This window comes from Zophobas morio, unplaced genomic scaffold (assembly GCF_036711695.1).
Source record: "Zophobas morio isolate AGI-343-1 ecotype UQ-CSIRO unplaced genomic scaffold, CSIRO_AGI_Zmor_V1 ptg000006l, whole genome shotgun sequence".
Taxonomy (NCBI): Eukaryota; Metazoa; Arthropoda; class Insecta; order Coleoptera; family Tenebrionidae; genus Zophobas; species Zophobas morio.
The window spans coordinates 2068601-2088007 of NW_026972111.1; the positions used below are offsets into that span (position 1 = coordinate 2068601).

The following is a 19407-nucleotide window of genomic DNA, read 5'->3' on the forward strand; positions in this document are numbered from 1 at the left end:
CTACAACTGTACCATAATTAATTACAATTCTTAGTTTCATAATTAAATATTTGGTTAGTAACCTCTTGTTTTTTTTTGCAATTAACTGGTACTTGCTTATCTTATAGTTGGCACATCTGGCTAGTGATAATTATCGGTAGTGGTAATTGCACAGTGTGCAATTATCACGTAATTGTATGCTGATTGGTTGAATTTACAAATATTGACGCGTTTGATTGGTCAGTTGACATCATGTGACATGTGAGTGCAATAATCAACCAAATCCCTCATTGCATGGCTTTTGCTGGACCATTTTATTCTTTGTTTTTTTTCTTATTTCTTCTTTAGCTTTTCTGGTATAGATTTTCAGACGGTAAACTATCATTCTTGCAGTAAATTTTGTTTTGCTGTTGCAGCTTGTTGGAAATTGTATTGAGCGATAAGTCGAATTTTTCCTAATTTCTTTAATCATGACATCCAAAACATTACCAGTGCAAAAATTATTATTCTTTAAATAATCTCCCAAATTACAAAATATTTGCTCTACTAAAATTGCTATTTGGAACGCGTTCTCTGAAGCCTAATGTGAAGCACCAGTTTTATATTCTTTTAATGATACAAATTTTGCATAATTTTCATTACAATTCTTCTTAGAGACCAAAGCAACAATACATTTTTGCAAAAATTTTGATTTTTTATCAAGCTTTTAACAACGTAACCTGTGCAACTGTACAAAGCGTTTTTTCTCTCAAAGAAAGTTCTTTTTTCTTCAAATTCCAATTTCTAGGTAAAGCTAAATTTTCTTTTCCTTTAGCAACATCATTTCTTTTCTGTTATTATTTTTAATAGAACTCAAAAACCCAACTAAAGGTGTTGTTTTGTCAGTTTCGTAACTTGAGTTATTTGAAACGTCCAAATATTGAGAAACTGATAAAAGTTTTAAGTCATATTTAAACTGAATGGCCGTAGGAACCGGATTTGGGAAAATACATTTTCTAAACAATCTTGAGAAAATCTCGATGTTAATAAATATTTTTTTTTTTCGTTCAAAAACAAGTTTTCCAACTGCTATTTCAAATTTGTCAGAAGCGACTTTTAAGTTTAAAAATAACTTAATGAACTCTTGAAGGAATTCTATAGTTTCCCTATACACAGCTATATTAAACTTGCTCAAGGCCAAAATAGTTGATCTAGAACTAATCAACTGGATCCACCTATATACAATTTCAATAAAAACAGCTGTCGTTAGAGAAAATTTGTCTTCTCTCTCAACTTCCGCTGGATTTTTTTTTTTAATTTTCTCCACAGTTCTCAGTTATTTGAAGACAAATTGTCAAAAATATTTTAGATTCGTAATTTCGGGAAAATTATCTATAAGCCAATTATTTTCCGTTGAGTTTCTCACTTTTATCGCTAATTTTCGGAAATAGTTGAAAAATAGTCGGAAATGTCAAAAGTGCGAAAATTAGTAATATCTTATCAAATACTAGCCCCGCCCACCCACCCTCTATTTTCTTGGAAGGTATGTGATATGCCAAAATCAGTTTTATCTTAGCAAGTACTATTTAATTATTATTTAATAATTTATTTAGCCATTTCAATATAGAATATAGTACTTAATATAGGACTGAAATTGGCAAATCACATACCTTCCAAGAAAATAGAGGGCGGGTGGGTGGGTGGGGCTAGTATTTGCTGAGGTAAGACGGATTTTGGCAAATCACATATCTTGTAAGAAAATAGAGGGTGGGTGGGCGGGGCTAGGATTTCATAAGATAAATTTGCGATTAATACCCTATTAAACTAGAAACTCAACGTTTTCCTCTCAAAGCCATTTGGAACGATTTCAAATTTTTTTGGAAACTTTGGGGATTTTTTTTGAATATTTTCCCTGCAGTTCTCAGTTATTTGAAGACAAATTGTCAAAAATATTTTAGATTCATAATCCGCGAAAAATTATCTATACCTAAGCCAACTATTTTCCGTCGAGTCAAATCGTCTTTTAACTGTTTCAAACAAAAAAATTTTGAAAATTACGAAAAATGTTTCTCACTTTTCTCGCTAATTTTCGGAAATTGAAAAATAGTCGGAAATGTCAAAAGTGCGAAAAATAGTATTATCTTATCAAATACTGTAATCTTAAAACGTTTGCAATGTTTCGGTACATTAGCTTTTCAAATTTTAAAAATTAAAACCTCGGGGGTCCCAACTGTCTTTTTTTAAATTTAAAACCTTTTCGGGAGCCACAATTTTTTTTAATGTGAAACCTCTGGAGTCCCAATTGTCTTTTTTAAAAATGTAAAACCATCACGAGAGCCCCAAATCTATTTTTTTTTTTAGAATGTGGAACCTTCTCGAGGCACCCAATTGTCTTGTAAGTCAAACCTTCTCGGGATCCTAACTGTCTTTTTTAAAAATACTTATTCAACCTTCTCGGGGGCGCCAAATGTCTTGTTTTTAATATAAAACCTTCTCGAGGGTCCCAATTGTCTTTCTTAAAAATGTAAAACCTTCTCGGGGGCCCCTAATGTATTTTTTTTTAGAATGTGAAACCTTCTCGGGGCTCCCAGTTGTCTTTTTTAAACAAATAAAACCTTCTGGGGAGGCCCCAATGTTTTTTTTAAATGTGAAACCTCGGGGGTCCCAATTGCTTTTTTAGAAAATGTAAAACCTTCTCGGGGGTCTCAAATGTATTTTTTTTAGAATGTGAAATTTTCTCGGGGCTCCCATTTGTCTTTTTCAAAAATGTAAAACCTTCTCGGAGGTCCCAAATGTATTTAATGCCACAAATTTTGCATAATTTTCATTACAATTCTTCTTAGAGACCAAAGCAACAATACATTTTTGCAAAAATTTTGATTTTTTATCAAGCTTTTAACAACGTAACCTGCGCAACTGTACAAAGCATTTTTTCTCTCAAAGAAAGTTCTTTTTTCTCCAAATTCCAATTTCTAGGTAAAGCTAAATTTTCTTTTCCTTTAGGAACATCGTTTTCTTTTCTGTTATTATTTTTAATATAACTCAAAAAACCAACTAAAGGTGTTGTTTTGTCGGTTTCGTAACTTGAGTTATTTGAAACGTCCAAATATTGAGAAACAGATAAAAGTTTTAAGCCATATTTAAACTGAATGGCCGTAGGGACCAGATTTGGGAAAATACATTTTCTAAACAATCTTGAGAAAATCTCGATGTTAATAAATATGAGTTTTTTTTTCGTTCAAAAACAAGTTTTCAGGTTTAAAATTGATGTTGTAGTCAGTATAACACCTGTTTGAATAGGCTTCCAACTGCTTTTTCAAATTTGTCAGAAGCGACTTTTAAGTTTAAAAATAACTTAATGAACTGTTGAAGGAATTCTATAGTTTCCTTATAGACAGCCATATTAAACTTGCTCAAGGCCAAAATAGTTGATCTAGAACTATAATCAACTGGAACCACCTATGTACAATATCAATAAAAACAGCTGTCGTTAGAGAAAATTTGTCTTCTCTCTCCACTTCCCCTGGATTTTTTTTTAATTGTCTTCACAGTTCTCAGTTATTTGAAGACAAATTGTCAAAAATATTTTAGATTCGTAATTTGCGAAAAATTATCTATAAGCCAACTATTTTCCGTTGAGTCAGATCGTGTTTTAACTGTTTCAAACAAAAACATTTTGGAAATTACGAAAAATGTTTCTCACTTTTCTCGCTAATTTTCGGAAATAGTTGAAAAATAGTCGGAAATGTCAAAAGTGCGAAAATTAGTAATATCTTATCAAATACTAGCCCCGCCCACCCACCCTCTATTTTCTTGGAAGGTATGTGATATGCCAAAATCAATTTTATCTTAGCAAGTACTATTTAATTATTATTTAATAATTTATTTAGCCATTTCAATATAGAATATAGTACTTAAGATAAGACTGAAATTGGCAAATCACATACCTTCCAAGAAAATAGAGGGCGGGTGGGTGGGTCTAGTATTTGTTGAGGTAAGACGGATTTTGGCAAATCACATATCTTGTAAGAAAATAGAGGGTGGGTGGGCGGGGCTAGGATTTCATTAGATAAATTTGCGATTAATACCCTATTAAATTAGAGACTCAACGTTTTCCTCTCAAAGCCATTTGGAACGATTTCAAATTTTTTTGGAAACTTTGGGGATTTTTTTAGAACATTTTCCCTGCAGTTCTCAGTTATTTGAAGACAAATTGTCAAAAACATTTTAGATTAATAATCCGCGAAAAATTATCTACAAGCCAACTATTTTCCGCCGAGTCAAATCGTCTTTTAACTGTTTCAAACAAAAAAATTTTGAAAATTACGAAAAATGTTTCTCACTTTTCTCGCTAATTTTCGGAAATTGAAAAATAGTCGGAAATGTCAAAAGTGCGAAAATTAGTATTATCTTATCAAATACTGTAATTTTAAAACGTTTGCAATATTTCAGTACATTAGCTTTTCAAATTTTAAAAATTAAAACCTCGGGGGTCCCAACTGTCTTTTTTTAAATTTAAAACCTTTTCGGGAGCCACAATTTTTTTTAATGTGAAACCTCTGCAGTCCAAATTGTCTTTTTTAAAAATGTAAAACCATCGCGAGAGCCCCAAATCTATTTTTTTTTAGAATGTGGAACCTTCTCGGGGCACCCAATTGTCTTTTTTAAAAATGTAAAACCTCGGGATCCCCAAACGTCTTTTTTTTAAGTCAAACCTTCTCGGGATCCTAACTGTCTTTTTTAAAAATACTTATTAAACCTTCTCGGGGGCGCCAAATGTCTTGTTTTTAATGTAAAACCTTCTCGAGGGTCCCAATTGTCTTTCTTAAAAATGTAAAACCTTCTCGGGGGCCTCTAATGTTTTTTTTTTTTTAGAATGTGAAACCTTCTCGGGGCTCCCAGTTGTCTTTTTTAAACAAATAAAACCTTCTCGGGGAGGCCCCAATGTTTTTTTTAAATGTGAAACCTTCTCGGGGGTCCCAATTGCTTTTTTAGAAAATGTAAAACCTTCTCGGGGGTCTCAAATGTATTTTTTTTAGAATGTGAAATTTTCTCGGGGTTCCCATTTGTCTTTTTCAAAAATGTAAAACCTTCTCGGAGGTCCCAAATGTATTTAATGCCACAAATTTTGCATAATTTTCATTACAATTCTTCTTAGAGACCAAAGCAACAATACATTTTTGCAAAAATTTTGATTTTTTATCAAGCTTTTAACAACGTAACCTGCGCAACTGTACAAAGCATTTTTTCTCTCAAAGAAAGTTCTTTTTTCTTCAAATTCCAATTTCTAGGTAAAGCTAAATTTTCTTTTCCTTTAGCAACATCATTTCTTTTCTGTTATTATTTTTAATATAACTCAAAAAAACCAACTAAAAGTGTTGTTTTGTCGGTTTCGTAACTTGAGTTATTTGAAACGTCCAAATATTGAGAAACTGATAAAAGTTTTAAGTTATATTTAAACTGAATGGCCGTAGGAACCGGATTTGGGAAAATACATTTTCTAAACAATCTTGAGAAAAGCTCGATGTTAATAAATATGAGTTTTTTTTTTCGTTCAAAAACAAGTTTTCAGGTCTAAAATTGATGTTGTAGTCAGTATAACACCTGTTTGAATAGGCTTCCAACTGCTTTTTCAAATTTGTCAGAAGCGACTTTTAAGTTTAAAAATAACTTAATGAACTGTTGAACGAATTCTATAGTTTCCCTATAGACAGCCATATTAAACTTGCTCAAGGCCAAAATAGTTGATCTAGAACTAATCAACTGGAACCACCTATGTACAATATCAATAAAAACAGCTGTCGTTAGAGAAAATTTGTCTTCTCTCTCCACTTCCGCTGGATTTTTTTTTTAATTTTCTCCACAGTTCTCAGTTATTTGAAGACAAATTGTCAAAAATATTTTAGATTCGTAATTTGCGAAATATTATCTATAAGCCAACTATTTTCCGTTGAGTCAGATCGTGTTTTAAATGTTTCAAAGAAAAAAATTTTGGAAATTACGAAAAATGTTTCTCACTTTTCTCGCTAATTTTCGGAAATAGTTGAAAAATAGTCGGAAATGTCAAAAGTGCGAAAATTAGTAATATCTTATCAAATACTAGCCCCGCCCACCCACCCTCTATTTTCTTGGAAGGTATGTGATATGCCAAAATCAGTTTTATCTTAGCAAGTACTATTTAATTATTATTTAATAATTTATTTAGCCATTTCAATATAGAATAGAGTACTTAAGATAAGACTGAAATTGGCAAATCGAATACCTTCCAAGAAAGTAGAGGGCGGGTGGGTGGGTGGGGCTAGTATTTGCTGAGGTAAGACGGATTTTGGCAAATCACATGTCTTGTAAGAAAATAGAGGGTGGGTGGGCGGGGCTAGGATTTCATAAGATAAATTTGCGATTAATACCCTATTAAACTAGAAACTCAACGTTTTCCTCTCAAAGCCATTTGGAACGATTTCAATTTTTTTTGGAAACTTTGGGGATTTTTTTTGAACATTTTCCCTGCAGTTCTCAGTTATTTGAAGACAAATTGTCAAAAACATTTTAGATTCATAATCCGCGAAAAATTATCTATAAGCCAACTATTTTCCGCCGAGTCAAATCCTCTTTTAACTGTTTCAAACAAAAAAATTTTGAAAATTACGAAAAATGTTTCTCACTTTTCTCGCTAATTTTCGGAAATTGAAAAATAGTCGGAAATGTCAAAAGTGCGAAAATTAGTATTATCTTATCAAAAACTGTAATCTTAAAACGTTTGCAATATTTCAGTACATTAGCTTTTCAAATTTTAAAAATTAAAACCTCGGGGGTCCCAACTGTCTTTTTTTAAATGTAAAACCTTTTCGGGAGCCACAATTTTTTTTTAATGTGAAACCTCTGGAGTCCCAATTGTCTTTTTTAAAAATGTAAAACCATCGCCAGAGCCCCAAATCTATGTTTTTTTTAGAATGTGGAACCTTCTCGGGGCGAAAAATTGCCACCCAAATAGATTGAATTAAAAAAACTCCGCAAACAACTACAAACCTAGTCACCACCACGCGAAACAAAAAAATAACTATATCTCCGAATATCTAAGACCAAGGGAGCCCCCGTGTAATTATGGCGTGTCGGAAACAATGTAACTTTACATATTTCGAGTGTCTTTGATGTTATTATTTTGTTTCCTCTTTATCAATCTAAACCGTTCTGTGCTGTGTGTAATTTCGGCATGCGTGAGAGTTTTTTCTTTTTAAAGCTTCGGAAGCGGCTATTAAACAAATCGCTCCATCATTCGCTTATTTGTTCGGATTGTTGGGAATTTCGTGCTTTATGTACACATACGGATGACACTCCACCCGTGAAAAAAAAAACGAATCCAGTGATTGAATTTACTGCTCAAATTTTGTTGTTTTATCGCCGATCTCCGGAATTACTAAGCGTTTTCGCTGCATACATTTGCGATGGCTCCCGGCATGGGTTAAATGAGTGTTAATTCGTTTGTAGATGGTAGATGTAATTGGAGAATTAGAGATGTGAGTGCTTCAAATGAAGAGGATTAGTTTTATGGTAAAAATAAAATTTGTTCTTTGATGGTTTACTCAAAAAATTAAATTAAATAACAAACGTGTCCTCCGCAAGAAACATGTGCTTAACGGTATTGAAAATTTTGATTTCCGAACAAAGTCCGGACTGTCCCAAAAGCGGCCATCAAATTTGATCACCGCCCGAATATTTGGATTCGAGCTCGGTGCACCGCGTCTTAATTAAATTATTCCCTCGTTAGAGATGCGGCCGGGAATTAATTGGGGGGAATTAGTTACGAAAAATTACGTTTACAATTGTATGGAATTATCAGTGGCGGCGCTATCGCTCGTTTCGATCGCAATTTCCGTGCTCATAATCGTTAGGCGAACTTACATATTTATTTAAAGCACTGACATACATAATTCCATTTAGATGCTAATAAATCCTTCTATGGTGAAACAATAATAAATTACACGCACGGTGATGAAGACGGGGGATTTATGTAGGTCCGATACAGTGGAATCGCATCGCCTGGGGCGATAATTGACGCTTAATGACGTCATTAGCGACGCGCGGAATGATTGGCGGAGTCGAGTGGACATTAAACCGGGCGGCTTGATTGTATCGTATGCACAAGGCTAAAGTTGTTTGCTTTGCGATCTGAGGTCCCTTTTTTGTCTAGGTATAATTTTTTACGTGACGCGATAAATTCGAAAAATGTAATTAAGGGAAAGAAAAAGATATTGCGATTTCAGTGACGGTATTGACGAAATATGTCAGATATTTTATTTATAATAAAGCAACAGTGAGTGAGAGAAGCGACGGTAATTAACAATGTGTATAATATAATAACAATAATGAAAATATTTACGGCGTCGAGGTGGCTATGATTTGTCGTTTGAGCAAAAACTAATGAACAGCGAAACAATCTAGACTTTGAAAATACTGTAAATCGTAAAAATTGTATGTTTGCAGAACTTTTATTTGTATATATTTTCATAAATAAAGGGCCTAATATTCATCCCTGAGGTACTCCCGACGTTATGGAGTAGACTATGATGAATTAAAGATACATTTTGCTTAATACTTTTAAGTTCACTAATCTCAAGGGTTTTGTGCTGGGACCTACATTATTTTTAAATTACGTAAATGACCTCTCAAATTTGTATTTATTGTGTTTGCCGAAAATCCAGCACCTTATTTCTGGCTAATAACCTCTGTTTCAATAATATGAAGACAAAACTTTTGTTTAAAAGATATTTCTAAAGTATTTTCACTATAATCAGTGTCATTCGTCAGAATATAAATCCTTATAGTGTAATTTTTTGCATTTAATATCACTAATAAACGTCGCTCGAGATAGCTAAATCTTGTATTTGATAATTCATTTAAGAACCACTTTTTTAAAAATTTATCACCGAAAACACTTCGATTTTGTCATATTGTGTCAGTAAATAAGTGTAGTCAAGTTATTCGCCGATAAGGCGTCTCTATTTAATTGAAATATAGTTTGCTTGATAAAGTTTCTTGTAATTTCTCCGTGGGACGTTTGCAATGCTATGTATAATATCTTACATGTGGGAAACCAATAATGAACCCAGCACCAGCGGGGGCGCTATGGAATCCTTTTATTGAAGAAATACAGTTAGTAGTTCTGACTTAGCCGACGTTAAGATTAACGTTTGTAGAAATTATATAACCCAAAGAGTTATACTGGGCATGATTTTAGACGCACTTCCGCCATATCATTAATCACAGAAGAGACAAATTTTTTCAACGTTAGACCTAAATTAGTCTCTACTTTACTAGGTCGTTTTCTTTCTCTCTTAATTGCCCTTTAATACTTCACAGTACCCACAACCGTTACAACAAATTCAGCCACTTATCACTCCTGTTTGCCCCCGTGTTCCCGGATCCGCCACTGTGCACTGAGTCGATAGCCTAGGGCGCGCCACACTTACCGAAAGTGTCATCCAATCGCGTCGCACATGTCACTTCACACACCAAAAACCGTGTCACACACGCGAAGCTCGAGGTGCGCGCGACCGTCGCAAACAAAAGATGTGCGTCGACGCCAACTACTAAGACGATAGTGCTTAACGAAAAGTAGTAGGATCGCAGGCGGCCACAGCGCCCGCCTCCGACTGTCCCGTCAAGCGGGCATTGGTCGCCGGATTCTACTTCCACTTGGTGCCGGCGATTGTTTATTCTTGCGAGTTAATGCGCTGCCTTGATTACGTCGACATGACTTTTGTCACATGGCGGAGGAGGGGCGAAGATCGGTGCACCCCCGGACGCGGCGGCCAGCCCGGTCCTGGATTGAGTAATAACAGCGCGGATTAAATTAACGCTGCATTGGCGTGCTATATATAGAAGGAATATTTGGTTTTCGGGCTGATTTGATCAAAATTTGAGATCTAGTGGTGATTTATTTTGATGTTTTGATGTTTCTCTGTTATCTTGCCAAAATTTTTGAGTCAACTATAAGTACGTTCTTCGGATCGTAGATCTACTATAACATTGTCAGGTCCAAATTTTGCGCATTCGTTGTATATAATAATAATCGATTTCTTCTAAAAATAAAGCTCTAAAACAACAGTCATAGAAAAAATAAAATTAGTTATTATTAACCACCGCATCCGCCGTCCCGTCTGTGTCCCACATGCCGCCCCCGCCCGCCATCACCGGCACCTGCGATTTTTTCCGCCGGAGTTCATCGACCGCGTACCTGGCCTACCCCAAGGGTTGATGACTTGAGCGGTCAGGGCGAAAAATGCGTTGCGGGGGGAAAAAACGAAAGTTGGGTCGGCGTTTTTTACCTGCGGATTTTATCGCGCTGGTCATCGAGGGCTCTGTTTTTACGGACGTGGCTGATGTGAATTGCGAATGAATCGATCTGGCTTGTGGGCGATGGGTCGGAGGGGTGGGTGGAATGACTTTATTTTATTTTGGGGTGGCAGGTAGAAGATGTGGTGCGGGAGATAACAAGTGTTTTGTGTTTAAGGTTTGTTGGTTTTGTTTGGGCACGGAAACGGATTTGGGGCACGGTTAAATCGACAGTAATTGCGGGGTGGTCATTAAAGGGTAAGCGCGTTTTTATGGAGGGAAGTGGTTCGAATGTGATGTACCACTTAATAATTAATAATTTTGGCGGGATGTAGTGGGTAATTAATAACATGAGTTGGTGTCAACACACGACAACGGGACTAATTGTTACGTCTGCTAAATAAGAAAACAGTGCAGCTTTCAGCAAAATTACCCGGAATTAGGTGAAAACGGATTAATTACTTTGTGTGTTTTCGGTGGTGTAGGAATAGAGGCGTCGATTACCTTTTCTTGTTTTAGATCCTTAATAAAAAATGAAAAGTTGTTTTTAATGTAAAACTGTAACACTGTTGCCAGTAATTTCACACTATGTATTTTCCATTCCAATAAGTACGATTCAAAGCACTGAAGTAAACAATTATTATTTCGGTATTTAATAAGCATAGGTAAATTCACATTTTTATAAGTAATAATTAAGTTTTAGTTTAATAATCCGTATCAACAATTTTAATTAAGTGGGTACATTATACCGGGTGTATGGAAAATGGCGGATTAACTCTCTGTTATGCGCTTAACAATGAACTGGTGAGTCTGAGAAAAATAGTAAAAAAAATTCTTCTCACATTTTGGTGGAGTTATAATGATTTTCAAATTGGTTCTTTTGCTACGTTTATTTTTTCCCAAAACCAGTCTTATTTTGGCAGGTACAAGCCCCGCCCACCCACCCTTTATTTTCTTAGAGGGTACAAGAAGTTTTGCAGACCCAAGCTACAACTTTTGACGGATTTGATGAAAGCGTTGAAAATTTTGAGAGTTACAGTCAAAGACTCGATTTTTTTTTCAGATTAAGAGGTTTGCAAAAAACGACAAAGAAACCAGTGATGCCAAAGTTATGGTATTGATAAATTAAACTACCAGTTACAAAAACCTACCAAGAATTAATGGGTCTTCTAAGAAATCATCTGGCACCGAAGAAAAATGTTTTAGCTGAACAATTTTAGAATTAGATATGCACAATTTTTATCCGGTTTCAGTTATTCCATCGAATGTCGAAAATCCAGTGAACATGTAAATGTTGATTATTTCTTCAGAAGTCCATTGAAATTATCACCAAAAGAAGAAGAAAAAAACTGATGACGAATACGTGTTAAATACGATTTTAATTAAACAGATTAGTACGGAAACAGTCAGCTTATGAAATTGAAAAAGAAACAAGAACAGATCCAGAATTATGTAAAATGAAGAAAGAAATTCTAAATGGAACCAAAAGATTGCATCACATTATTTTACAAGTACTTACTCAGATAAGACAGATTTTGGCAAATCACATATCCAGTGAGAAAATAGGGGCGAGTGGGCGGGGCTAGTACTTGCTCAGATAAGACAAATTTTGGCAAATCACATATCCTCTGAGAAAATAGGGGCGGGTGGGCGGGGCTAGTACTTGCTAAGATAAGACTGATTTTGGCAAATGCTATGCCCTCTGATAAAATAGAGAGGGAGTAAACACAGTTATATGGCAATTAGTGTATTCAGTTTTATTTTTTTTTTAATTCTGGATGTCTAGGGTGAAAATTCGACACGGATTCACATACCACAAGTACAAGAGTATCTTGTCTTATAAAATTAGAAACACTTTTAATTATAAATTTTGGAGATGACGTCATCAAATTGTTGGTAGGGATAATTAGCTAAATTTTGGTTAGTATTTAACCATCTCATGATATTTCAAACTACTTCAAAATCTAACGAAAGGAGTCCCCGACATTCTTTCGAACCACTTCAAAAACAAAACAAAAGTGGTCCCCGAGATTTTTTCAAACTACTGCAAAAACCAGACACAAAAGTTCTGCAAGATTTTATTAAACTACTTCAAAATCTAAAAAAAAGGGGTCCCCGAGATTCTTTTAAACTACTTCAAAAATAAAACAGAAGTGACCCCCGAGATTCTTTCAAACTACTTCAAAAACCAGACACAACAGATCCCCGAGATTCTTTAGAACTACATACTTCAAAAACAAATCAAAAGTAGTCACCGAGATTTTTTTCAAACTACTTCAAAAAGCAGACACAAAAGTTCCTCAAAATTTTATCAAACTACTTCGAAAACCAGACACTAAAGACCCCCGAGATTCTACTTCAAAAATAAAACAGAAGTAACCCCCGAGATTTTTTCAAACTACTTCAAAATCTAAACAAAAGGGGTCCCCGAGATTCTTTCCAACTACTTCAAAAACAAAACAAAAGTGACTCCCGAGATTCTTTCAAACTACTTCAAAAACCAGACAAAAGATCCCCGAGATTCTATCAAACAACTTCAAAATCTAACAAAAGTCGTCCCCGAGATTTTTTCAAACTATGTACTTCAAAAAACAGACACAAAAGTTCTCAAGATTTTATCAAACTACTTCGAAATCTAAACAAAAGTGACCCCCGAAATTCTTTCAAACTGCTTCAAAATCTAACAAAAGGACTCCCCGAGATTCTTTCGAACTACTTTAAAAACAAAACAAAAGTGATCCTAGAGATTTTTTCAAACTACTTCAAAAACCAGATACAAAAGTTTCGCAAGATTTTATTAAACTACTTTAAAACCTAAACAAAAGGGGTCCCCGAGATTCATTCCAACTACTTCAAAAACAAAACAAAAGTGACTCCCGAGATTCTTTCAAAGTACTTCAAAAACCTGACAAAAGATCCCCGAGATTCTATCAAACAACTTCAAAATCTAACAAAAAGGGTCCCTGAGATTCTTTAGAACTACCTACTTCAAAAACAAAACAAAAGTGGTCCCTGAGATTTTTTCAAACTACTTCAAAAACCAGACACAAAAGTTCTCCAACATTTATCAAACTACTTTAAAAACCAGAGACAAAAGATTCTCCAGATTCTACTTCAAAAACAAAACAAAAGCGGCACCAGAGATTCTTTCAAACTACTTCAAATTCTAAACAAAAGGGGTCCCCGAAATTCTTTCAAACTACTTCAAAAATCAGATACAAGAAATCCTCGAGATTCTTTCAAAGTACTTCAAAAACCCGACACAGATTGTCCCCGAGATTCTTTCAAACTTCTTCAAAATCAAAGCAAAAAGGTACCCGGAGATTTTTTCAAACTACTTCAAAATCAAAGCAAAAGGAGACACAGAGATGCTTTCAAACTACTTTAAAATCAAAACAAAAGGGGACGCCGAGATTCTTTCAAACTACTTCAAAATCTAAACAAAAGTGACCCCCGAGATTCTTTCAAACTGCTTCAAAATCTAACAAAAGGACTCCCCGAGATTCTTTCGAACTACTTTAAAAACAAAACAGAAGTGATCCCCGAGATTTTTTCAAACTACTTCAAAAACCATACACAAAAGTTCCCCAAGATTTTATCAAACTACTTCGAAAACCAGACACAAAATGTCCCCGAGATTCTACTTCAAAAACAAAACAAAAGTGACTCCCGAGATTCTTTCAGACTACTTCAAAATCAAAACAAAAGGGATTCCCGAGATTCTTTCAAACTACTTCAAAAACCAGACACCAGGGGTCCCCAAGATTCTTTCAAACTACTTCAAAATTACAAACTAGGGGTCCCCGAGATTCTTTCAAATGACTTCAAAAACAACACACAGAAACATCTCCGAGATTTTTTTAAACTCCTTCAAAAACAAGGCAAGATCTCTGAAATTTTTTCAAATTATGTACTTCAAAAACAAAACGAAACGTATCCCTCAGATTTTTTCAAACTACTTCAAAAACGAAGGTTTTCGAGATTCGTTCAAACTACAAACCCTAAAGAAGAGAGCCTGGTCAGAGCCATTTTATATTACAAACAAGAGCGGGTTTTTCAAAATTTACGGTAATGTGTAAAGGGAAGCGGTATATGATTGTATAGAAACTCATTTCAGAATAAAATAACCATATTTAAGAGAATTAAGAGAATAGAGCCAGTCAAAGTAATTTAAGAGTACAGCCCAGGAATATTGAAGTTTTAATTGCCGATTTATTCGTTTTGAATTAAGTAAAAAAAATAAATAAAATTTTGTAATTATTAATAAAAAAATAAATGTTTCCAATTTTTAATATTTTAAAACAGATACGATTTCAAAGTTATTTTTAATTTAGACTTACCTCAATGTTAATCGAAATTTAAATTTAAAATTATTGATGACAAAGCGCCACGGAAAGATACACAGAACCAAATTCGGCTACGAACAGGAACAGTGAAAAATATAACAAAACTGTTGAATAACCTCCACACCAGCCGACTAGACTGTGAAAATAACATTTTTAGGATGGAGTTTTATTATGGTGAAAATAAACGTGACAAATGTTAAGAAAAACATCTTGTTTTGGTCATATGCGTACCGCTTTCTCGTCGAATTGTTACCCAGAGATGCAGTCATAAATCTAGTATCTTTTGTCGGTATTGATCTGAAGGTCGAACCACGTAACCCATAGGCGCATTCTTTTTTAATTATTATTGTAGTCATAAAGTGGCAGGAATTGTTTTCTTGTAGCTGTACTACAAGAAATTGCGTTAAAATTTTTAAAATTAATTTAGATAACAAATTTGGTTTCAAATTTAATATCGTTGAATACAGCTATTATGCGCTGTTTTGGTGAACCAAAATAGTGTGAATAGTGGAATGATGAAATTGAGCTTTTTTTGAAAATTTTTCGAGGGGCACCTTGGCCTCTTTCTGCTATAATATTTTGTACGTGGTGATTCAGCGCAAATCTAATATTAATTTATTTTTATAGAGTTACAATGAAAGCATAGGCCGCCATCGCAGCCCGGCGCCCCGTGTCACGGCGCCCCTATGCGGTGAATCTTTCGCTTACCGTGTTGAGCCGGCCCTGCCTCTAGGAAAAGAGAGGGCGGGTGGGTGGGGCTACTATCAGCTAAAATAAAACTGATTTTCGCAAATGAAATACCCTCTAAGAGAGGAGAGGGAGGGTGGGTGGAGCTAGTACCTCTCAAGACGGAGAAATTTAAATAATTTAAAAGAATTTTGGGGATTTTCGTGTTCTACTTTTGGGAAATTCTCAGTCTTAAGAGGTACGAACCCCAGTCACCCGCCCTCACTTTTCTTAAAGGGTATCTCATTTGCCAAAATCAGCTTTATATTAGCAGGTATTAGCCCCACCCACCCACCCTCTCTTTTCTTAGAGGGTATCTCATTTGCCAAATTCAGTTTTATCTTAGCAGTTAGTACGCCCGCCCACCCGCCCTCTCTTTTCTTAAAGGCTATATCATTTGCCAAATTCAGTCTTATCTTAGCAGTTACTAACCCCACCCACCCACCCTCTCTTTTCTTAGAGGGTATGTCATTTGCCAAATTCAATCTTATCTTAGCAGGTAGTAGGCCCGCCCACCCGCCCTCTCTTTGCTTAGAGGGTATATCATTTGCCAAATTCAGCCTTATCTTAGCAGTTACTAACCCCACCCACCCACCCTCTCTTTCCTTAGAGGGTATGTCATTTGCCAAATTCAGTTTTATCTTAGCAGGTAGTAGGCCCGCCCACCCACCCTCTCTTTGCTTAGAGGGTATATCATTTGCCAAATTCAGTCTTATCTTAGCAGTTACTAACCCCACCCACCCACCCTCTCTTTTCTTAGAGGGTATATATAACATTTGCCAAATTCAGTTGTATCTTAGCAGGTAGTAGGCCCGCCCACCCGCCCTCTCTTTGCTTAGAGGGTATATCATTTGCCAAATTCAGCCTTATCTTAGCAGTTACTAACCCCACCCACCCACCCTCTCTTTTCTTAGAGGGTATGTCATTTGCCAAATTCAGTTTTATCTTAGCAGTTACTAACCCCACCCACCCGCCCTCTCTTTTCTTAAAGGCTATATCATTTGCCAAATTCAGTCTTATCTTAGCAGTTACTAACCCCACCCACCCACCCTCTCTTTTCTTAGAGGGTATGTCATTTGCCAAATTCAGTTTTATCTTAGCAGTTGTTAGCCCCACCCACCCGCCCTCTCTTTTCTTGGAGGGTATCCCATTTGGCAAAATTAGTCTTATCTTAGTACGTACTGATGACTAAAGTATTGTCTCGAACTCTTCCAGAAATTATACACCCCGTATTTTCGGTGCTTTTCAAATTACGTAAAAAATGAAACCTAAAGAACCCTGAAGATGTTTTCATATTTTTGAAAAAGAAACACTAGGGCTTCTAAGATTTTTTCGAATTTTTTCAAAAATGAAACACTGAGTTTCCGAGGTTTTTTAAGATCTTTGGAAAATAAAACACTAGGAACCACTAAAATTGTTTTAAAATCTTTCAAAACAAAAGTGCCAAGATTTCTCAAATTATTTCAAAAATAAAACCCAAAGAGTCGGAAAAATGTGTTCATGTTCTCAAAAAAAAAAACACTAAGGGCCTTTAGGTTTTTCAAATTATTTTAAAAATAAAGCCCAAGGAGCTCTCAAGATGTTTTCATATTTTTAAATAAAAAACGCTAGAGGTCTCTAAGCCCTTTGGAAAATAAATTCCTAAGATTGTTCCAAATATTTTCAGAAATAAAACACCAAAAACCACTGAGGTTTTTTCAACTCCTTTTAAAAATGAAACGCAAGACCCTCAAAGATATTTTCATATTTTTACAAGAAAGAACACCAGAAGGACCTGTTAGTTTGCTTCAAATTCTTTCTGAAACAACATACCAAGAGTTCTCGACGGGGGGGGACCCAAGACTATTTCAGATTTTTTCAGGAAAAAACGTCCATGGTTTTCGAGGTTTTTTAAAATTTTTTCGAAAATAAAATGCTAGGAGCCCCCAAGATTGTTTCAATTTTTTTCAGACATAAAAGAATTTCCGAGATTTTTTCAAGCTCCTTAGAAAATAAAACACTAGGAGCACCTAAGATTGTTTCAAACTCTTTCAGCAATGAAATGGTTTTCGAGGAAGAAGAAAAAGCAGCAAGCATTCCTAAGAATATTTCAAATTTTTTTCGAAATAGAACCCTAAGGTTTCTCCAGGTTTTTTCAGATTATTTTAATATTAAAACCCAAATAGTCCCGACGAAGTTTTCATGTTTTCGGAAAAAGCAACTAGGATTTCCTAGGCTTTCCAAAATGAAACACAAGGGGCCCCTGAGATTGTTTCAAACTCTTTCAGAAATAGAGTTTCCGAAGTTTCTGAAGTTTTCTAGAAAATAAAACCCAAAAGGGCCCCATAATGTTTCCATATTGTTACAAAAAATCGTTAGGAACCCTTAAGACTATATCACACTCTTTCAGAAATAAAACTTTTTTATTTTCTTTTAATTGAAATTTTTAAAAAAGATTACTTATAAAACCAAATTCCAGTTCACAAGTAACAGTTGACTCGATTACGTAAGACTATCTATTTTTTGGCGACGAATCCACTGGGACACCCGGTATATGAACCCCTACCTCTGACATCGTCCACCAAAAATTTCTAAAAATATTCCTTGAACCGACTTCTTTGTCGGAAAAAATTCAGCCTGAGACTTTTGATTCGAAATCACAGAAAGTTCAGACGCCACTCTCATTTATCAAATCGGCTTTCCATACCTCAGCAGCCAGCAGCGACGTCCCCACCCCCCGCGCCCCAAAACCGACATTTTCCGTCCCGATATTTCTCGTTCCTCCGTAAAATTACAGCCTTGAAAAGTAGTTAAAAAGCAAGCCCGGTAGTAAATTCGGCTGCACAAAGAGTTCGCGTGAATACAATTAATAAACATGCAGCCGTATTCACCGTTCGATACGGACCTTCCTCGTTTCTGATTTATTAGACTGCACCGATTCCGTTCCGGCACCCAAACAAGAAGAAAAAAAGCGAAAAAACGAACACATGCCACGGAGCGAAAGAAGTCGAATCAATGAAAGCGACCTAAAGAACAATAATAAAATGGAAAGCCGTGTGAGCGGAAATCATCGCATTCTCGTGACGTCTCGGATCGGACCTCACAAGTTTTCGATTGCCAAACTAGACTTATTACCATTTTAATGTCTTCATTATGCCATTTCGACGTAATTGCGAGTTTTGGTGGATGCGGAGTCACGAAGGAAAGTGGGATTGCGTCATGGGGTTTTAAACGGGTGCTCAAAAAATAGGCACAGGCTGGGACGTAACTTGAACTAAGTATTAACAGTTCCGGATGTTTATAGACAAAAGTGAGGGATGAAATTTTTGCTTGGCGTTCTTGACTGGAAAAAACATATGGGAAATTTTTCGTATCAAGACAGATATTCCTCCTTTCATTATTTTACTAGGTGAATCTGATTTAGAGTCAGAATCAAAGGACGATGATGACTCAAATTTTTCTAGTGAAATACTCGAAATGAAATTAAAATACTAAAGCGTAACTTGCCAGAGTTTTTTTTTTTTTTTCAGAAATTGTTCAGTTGAAAGGAACAAGTATTACCATTTTTTAAATGACCATTTTATTTATGTTATATCGTTTTATACTCATTATTAAGGCTCGGATAATATGCAAAATGCATATTTTGATGTTAAGTGCATTTTTATGCATATTTTAGAATTTTTGCTGCATTTTTCGTGGTAATTGGTACAAATCTTAGTTTTAATACAGTTGGTTATTGGCAGTATGCAGGTAAATAGGTATAGTTTTGGGAATTTCATTCTACCCTATAAAATTTTAACGAGACGGACAATAGCAAGAGATATTTACAACTTAAAATTGTCCCGTGCCGGTAATTTCTAGATGTTAGAAAGCAGAATAATCCAGATCCGGACAGGGACCATCGTTACTCACGAAAGAAAATGACCATTATTTATGAGTACAACTATAAATAATTCTTACCATTGTACTACTGACCGTCTCGTTATTGTCAATAAAATTTTATAGGGTAGAATGAAATTTCCAAAACTATAACAACCTTTTCTAGTAATGCGGACGGGTTTTTCCA

General features: G+C 35.2%; 1 protein-coding gene across 1 annotated transcript in view; it reads right to left on the reverse strand.

The window, feature by feature from the left end:
• Nucleotides 1-9536, reverse strand: part of Lov (jim lovell) — a 303156-nt gene extending 293620 nt beyond the window's left edge. The window contains exon 1 of the mRNA XM_064047460.1: nucleotides 9426-9536. The gene's annotated coding sequence lies outside the window, so the exon portion shown is untranslated. The remainder of the gene's footprint in view (nucleotides 1-9425) is intronic.
• Nucleotides 9537-19407: the final 9871 nt, after the last annotated feature.